Source organism: Dermacentor andersoni, chromosome 7 (genome assembly GCF_023375885.2).
Source record: "Dermacentor andersoni chromosome 7, qqDerAnde1_hic_scaffold, whole genome shotgun sequence".
Taxonomy (NCBI): Eukaryota; Metazoa; Arthropoda; class Arachnida; order Ixodida; family Ixodidae; genus Dermacentor; species Dermacentor andersoni.
Window position 1 is genome coordinate 155,364,953 of NC_092820.1, and position 7,380 is coordinate 155,372,332.

A 7,380-nucleotide genomic window follows, 5' to 3' on the forward strand; every position below is an offset into this window, starting at 1 on the left:
ATTTTTTTCCCTAAAAGCATCTCACCCCTCGCTTCTTCTTTCTAAGATTTCAAACAACATGCCTTAATTCTATTAGTAATGGTAGGAAAGGTTAGCCTTATCATAAATATTAACTTTAGTAATGTTGTTTTAGAAACCATCAAGGAATATTGTTAAAATAAGCGAATAGCTTATGCGCACCGCTGCCAATCGACTACATGCACTAGGAATACCTCTGGGATATACTGCAGGCGTCGATAACATTGATAGTGGTGGCACAGATTATCGTCTACATGTTTTTTTTTTTCCTCAGACAACATAACAGCATGGCGGCGACGCAAGCGTGACCAAATACAGCGTGACGACAATAGAATCGCGATAATGTGATGTTGGTGGCGTAAAATTGGCGACATGCCTGCTATTTCTTTTCCAGCCGTTTACTCTGCCGAGGCCAGGTACTCCTCCCCCGAACCATTCGTTTTTCAAATCCCGCAGATCTCGCGAACTGTCGGAGTCTGTCCAAACGAAGCCGTTGCGAGCCGGCAAGATGAAACGGCACATCTCGACAAGAGAAGCCCAGCAGACGTTGCCAGGTATCGCGTACTGCAGTCATCAGTCGGGGCACCTGCAGAGCACCGACCACCGACCCCAGCATCTGAACCCTCAGATGCCACAAACCTCTGACATTATAGCACGTGTGAGTATACTGGTCGAACTCGTGTTCGGCGACGTTTCCGTCTCGAAATCTGGTTGTTTCAGATCACGTGCCCATTGCATCTACTAATTGTATCGGCGGAGAAAGGTCCGGCCGCCTACATGCTATTACGAAAACAGACTCAGAAGCTGCGGAAGACTATTTGTCTTAGGAGACCCACTCCACTTTTGGTGGTGTGTGCAATTAGTCTCCAGTGACAGTGCTTCACTCCTGCTCCAATGATCGGCCTTCCCAAGACCACCTACTCTTCGCTCGTACAACCTACATTCGTTAATTAAGGGAATTAGGTGTTATTATGGTGGATTTTAGCGCGGTTATAAGCTTGCCGGTGACCGCTGCAACATAAACAAACAAGTACACCCCACTGTTGGCCAACAACGGCAAATCAGCAAATTGTTTAAAGTTCTAGCTTGGCCCCGTAATTCCAGTAAAATATGACATCTTCGTAAGTACGTTTGGTGGCTAGTCGTTCTTTGCTCACTCACGCAAAAGCCGAATAAGGAATTACTGGCTGTAATACAAGTGTAAACGTTTCACTGAAGGCGTTAACATGGGTAAGGGGACAACATCTCTCTTTTCTGGCGAGCAGAACCAAGAAGTTATTTGACTCAATAATTCTTATTTACATATGCAGATTACCTTTTTACTTGTTTAAATACTTTTGAGGCTCAAAGGCATTGCAGAAAGAAGCAGTTCATTGAAAAGCATGTGCAGAAATACAGTTTAGAACAGTTTGTGATGCACGGTTACATTGAAGCTTGGATTTTCCGGAATGGTGGCAACGGAAATAGGTAGGCGGTTCCAATTCAGACTTGTTCTTCGAAGAAATCAATATTGGCACAACTTCCTTCGACATGGGGACGCATCAAGTTTCAGGGCTCAGCGTAAAAGTTGGTGAGGCACAACTTGGTGAGGCTGGTAAAGTTTGTGAGGCCTAACTACGAGGCTTAACTTTTAGGACTCAGCCTAAAATTTGGGCCTCACCTTTTATTAAACTTTTCTGAGCCAGGATATTTCCGCTGCTGCCACGATCACCCGTCAGCGTGGTTTCAATGACTCACAGATTTTTGAAAGCACGCCGACACGTGACCCCCACAATAATAGCGAAGCGAAGGAAGTGAAACGGCGCCGGAATCGGGCCGACGGGACCAGCCTCGACTGCTTATTGCTTCGACGAAGCAACAAACGACAGAGAAACGCTTTTCGAAATGTCCTTTTAAACGCTGCAGCTCGTGGTTTGAGTTTGAAAGTGTATACACCCTAATAGGAGAACCGGAAGTTCCCGGTGGGAAACCTCTCGGCATGCCGCCGCCGCTGCCGCGGCATAACGAGACGAATATGGCTACGGACACGGCGCCTCGCTTGACTTCAACTCGTGGCTGGTGCCGTTTCAAATGGGTTGGGGTGCGCTATCGCGCGCGTGTTTAAGTGGCGCGAGGCGAATGGGGTTCTTTTTCACGGTGGTGGGAGTCCAAACGACCTCCATTGTCAGCGTGATGGCAGCGTTGGCAGCGTTATTGCGCGTCGCGCGCATCGTTTGAACGCGTGAGCGTGAGAGATGCCCTTTTTTTCAAAGAATGTGTGCTTTGTCAATTCGGTGGGAGGGCCAGGATCGGGGAAAAGGTGACGGGATTATGGCGGCCCGATACGGAAATGGCCTTTAGTTCCTGACGCGTTAAATTTAATGACGATGTGTGTACGTGCATGTGTGTGTTTCATTGCTGAAGTTTCAAAGCGTATCACCAGTGTGCGCATCGATGTTATCCCAAAGGGCCGAAGCTCATTTAAAGTGGGAAACAGCGCGGCAAGACGAGGACTGACTGAAAGTAGACGACACAGGCGTTGAGTACTGACATGCCCAACGTCACTCACTGCCGAAGTTACTGCTACCGCTTTTAGGTCTGTCTATCTTTCTTAAAGACTGAAACATATTTAGGCCTGACGGGCAATTCTCGCAATGTTGTTTTAATTTCACCTCGCCATTTGCGTTATTCAGTGTCTCGATATTTTGCCAATAGCCCAGGGAATCTGCTATCGTCCCTACAATTTTATCGGCGTCATCAGCTTGGAAACCTTAAGGTCAGCAATAAGTAACGTACGTGAGCATATACTCTCAAGTACGATGTAGATTTTGAATTCCGTCATTGCTCGCTGTAGTGCAGGACATAAATAATACCTCAGCGTCCAATGATTGAGTGATTGCATCAGTTGATTAATGGTTTATCGTTTGCACATTTTACGCGTTTGTTCATTCATTTGTCATTGAACAGCGCTCCAAGTTATCAACGCACTTTGCCGCCAAGAATTTCGATTCTGATTCCACACTTGCGAAAACTTTGAGCAGGTGACAATGATGTTGTTTTGTTTGCTTCCACCCAAAAGCCGAATGTTCAGCGAATGTCTAGGTTCAAGTTCTGAGCATCGAAAGACATCGATCCTATGCTTCGTGACCACTTGCAAAGGAGGACAAACGTTTCGTGCTACCACCACGCAAAGTAGGAAACCAGCTGCGAAGCCCGAGTTGAAGTGCGGCTACTGCCGATAAGTTTCCCTTGACCATTAGGCCAGATTAATGACTATACCACCGGGTGCTATTGTTTGCTCCTGGCAGCAGCTAACGAAGTTTTCTTCTCGTTCTGTCTTTTTTATTCGACCGCGACCGAAACTCCGAGGCTGCGTTTGACGTGAGGCGTGCCTCGTCGAGTGGTTCGACGAAACGTTCGCGAAGGCAGAATGGTGTCCTTCCGGTCTGCGAGCGGGCGGCTTCCGGTTGCGGAGGAGGAAACGGGAGAACGAGAAACGGGCTGGTGGCACGGCCGAGGGACGCGCATCTCCCCGCGCACAGGCAGTATCCACGAAAGAACAACAATGGCCAAAGCGGGCTTACACACACCGCCGGAGTGCGTCGGGTGTGTTTCCTGTCACGGATCGGCTCATCAATCTCTGCTCGCTTCCCCTACGACTCGCACCACGGGTTTGGAGAGGGGGTTGAAGCGGCACTTCAGGCCACAAGGAGCAAGTTGCCACAGGCATAACATTTCGCCTGTTGTTTGAGCTCAACTAGCCAAGCGTCTGAATAATATATAAAGCGATTCTCTTTAGCGGCGGTAGCACAGCGCTTACCAACCACTCCTGACAAGCGAAAGGTCACTGATGTAATTCCCCACCGGGGCTTTACCGTTCCACCAGAGGCAGAATGCAAAAACCGTGTAATTATGTTTAGGTGCACCTGAAGGTCAAATGCAACGAAAAAGAACGAAACGGGGAAGTCGTAAGTGGAGAAAGAATTCGGTGATGCACGCCCCTGATATCTCGTTCGCGCATAAAACAAAAAAAAAAATCACCCATTTATTTTTATTTTTTAACACTTACTGCAGGCCAATGACTGTCTATATTTGCCTTTTATTGGAAAAGTGTAGCTTCAGGCCTAATAGAGCTGTATGTTAATAGGTGCGCAAGCATCTCCATGTACGCAAAGAAGATTGCAGGCAACGTTGTCGTCTGCTAACAGATACGGTTACTAGAAATCATTCCCGCATTATGTTGACGTGCCTTAATTGGTGCTGCTGCGACCCTGTTATTTCTGGAGTCAGAGAAAAGTAGCTGAAAGGTCAGCACGACTACTCTGTAGTATGTTATCTCGTGCTTGGAACGCGATAATTGCACAAGATCTCAATGCTGTGACCATTGGACCACGATCGCATGCACAGTTCCTTCGGGTCAAAGTCGCCCTTCCGAAACGTCTGGCACGTGCGTTACGTGGTAATTTCTCGCATTGCTCCCTCGGGACAGTTAGCATGTTGAGAAGGTCTATTAGACTGACGGTGCCTTCACGATCGTCCCATATTTTCTGTTAGATGTCTTCGAAGGGCGAGAAGGTCGCCTCCACTGCTGTTGCATTAAAAAAAAAAAAGAAAAGCCTTGGAAACATTGTTAACGCAAAGAAAGCTGCGACTACGTCCTGCGAAACCAAGGACGAGCATCGGAAAGAATGTTACGTTCGCCCACGTGAAATCAGTAACGCTTGTCAGGAGACCGCGCGACCTCGACAACCCACCGCGCACACCTGCACTCCCGTGCAGAAGCGCGTTTGAAGCATGCCCACGAAGAGCGAGTATAGCTGTGGACGGCGATGATTCAAGTCCCAGTGCATGGCTTCCGAGATTTTTTTTTTCAGTTCGCCGCAGGAAGCCGGGGACGGCGCCGTACCTCGGAGGTCATGCAGAAAGGTCTTCCTTTCTTAGTCATGCGTCACTTCCGGCGAGCAGTAACGGTGACATTTCTGCGGTTCCCGCTTGAAAAAAAAAAAAAAAAAAGATCCACTTTTGCGAAGTTTTCGGCGGCGCATGAACACGTATTTCAATAGTAAAATTTTGCGCTGAGGCTTCTCGGTATTCACACTACCCTAAACTAAGTTGTTGAAGGACCAAAATTTGTTACAGTGTACCTTGAAGCGTAGTTCGGAGCGAAAGTAGGCTAACCTTGATTCCACTTCACTGCATCTAACTAGCCGGCCGGAGCTCAACGCTGGTCGTAGCCCTGCGCGTCTGGACCGACCCATGACGCGCTCCCGGCTTCGCGTGACCAGTGCACGGGCGGCGAGAGACGGGTCGTTTGGGAGGTCGTTTTCCCGTTGGAATAGAAGGTGGGCGGTGATGCGCCATTTGATGTTTCCTTAACTTGTGTGCCCTGCGGCTTTCGAGAGGGGCCTTGATGGCTGATTGCCGGTCCCGTGTCATTAGGAGGATTCAAATTAGCTCGTAATTCTAATGCGATAACGTGTTGCGTGCACGGTGTCATCGCTGATACCAGAGGCTTCTTACACCTGCCAGAGTTGCTCAAAATATGTTAAACGGGTGGATAACGCTTTTTTTCTTTAAACTAAGGCATAAGTTTGGGAAGCCCAACTGACGTTCGGATGGTGCGCTGCCATCATTAGTTGCCTAAAGAATCTCTCGTTCAAATTATGATTGCTCAAACATTGTACATAGAAGGACAGGTGTGATTTGCGCATGCACAGTTTTTTAAGATTATTTTTCTTTGCATGTAGGAAAGCCACGGACACTCTTCCGTGAAATCTAGACTACATGTGACAGCCTAAGGACTTCCAGCTATAAGTTTTTTCGACTCTTGTCTACAGCCTTTTTGCAAATAACCCTTCTCCATGAAGTATAATATTCATGAGTTAGTTCAATGTTTCCAAATGGCGTATTGGGGTGGGCTTTGTGTATTTTGTGTGTCTGTCACGTGCATTGTGCGTCCGTTTAATATCTCCCCATTCGCGTCTGCAATCTGAGTTTCTTTCTATAGGATATAGAATGTGCTTTGCACACGATGTGCAAATTTTGTGCGTGTATTTCTCTACCTGTGGGGCATTTTTCAATATCTGCCCTGCACGCGCCAATGCCTTGAGAAATTGAGAACGTACGCGAACGAAGCGTGAATTGGGTGCAAGAAAGTCTTAACAGCTGCCTCTGCAAAAGAACGGATGCGGCAGGTCTGCGTGACTTCCAGCGATTACGCATCATAAACAGCGAACAGCCGAGGCTTCATTACGTAGCACATGCCGTATGTGAGGTGACCTACACGTGGATCTGTAGTGACAAAAGCTTTTGTGAGCAGTTGTTAGACTTCAGTTCATTGAAATCGCATCAAATGCCGCGGTGAGTGTTTCTAGGCGTACAGTGTTCTCACGGATACCCCTCCTCTTCGGCGATGGGAGGCGCTTGTTCATTCGTGTCTGGTAGGTGGAAAATGATTCGTGCTTTGCGGTTCATACCACAGTCGGTACACTTTCAGGCGTTGTTGTTTTTAAGTGGCAGCGTATGCCGATGCTTTGGCCTCTACGTTTACGCTTAACCGGTGCATCCAGCTTTCTTGCGGTGATGAACACGAACAAACTAATAAAATAAATTTATTATAGTGTAGTGGACTCGAGCACCCACATTAAATGAGGGTCCCGTTTAACGCGAAACTCCATCATTCGCAGAGCTCCTCACAATCGCAGAAATTCGACCGTGTTGTAACTTCATAGATAACAATCGACATTTGGAGCACTTATAAGATCAACCAAGCAAGAACAGAAAATGGAAGTGCAATGCAAGACTTACAATGTTGCTAAGCGAAGCAAGCCTTGCGTTGTATTACCTCCTAAATTTGTTGCTTTGTCCATGCTGCGACACGACAACCATCGAAGGTGCTCTTGTTTTCTTCAAACCCTTGTATTTAATGTCATCTTCGCCTCTCACCACATGATGACAATCATTCGTTGCTGAACCACCGCAAACGTTAAGGCATGCAGCGTGCGGCATTGCCAAATGCATGCTGTAAGAATGCTGTGCTATCGAGTATTTGAGCGCGCGTGATATTTCCGACTCTTCGCGCTTGTTTCGTGCACCACCATAATGGGGTGTTCTGCGGTTCTTCTAAGATTTCTCCCGCGTGCCATGCTCCAGTACCATTTCTCGTATGCCATACCCCGTGACCCAGTCAGCTTTCTTATGTGGGCGGTTGCCTTGTGAAGTAGAATGGATGCGAGCAAAACCTGTCTTCCTTCGGTGCGCCTCGCAGACATTTTTACTGTATGCACTGCTGATGATGCTGCGCTGCGCAACACCAAAAGTTTATATACCTGTATACCTTTATATAATGAGCTATACCTTGCCTGTCGTGTTCATGCGGTCAGC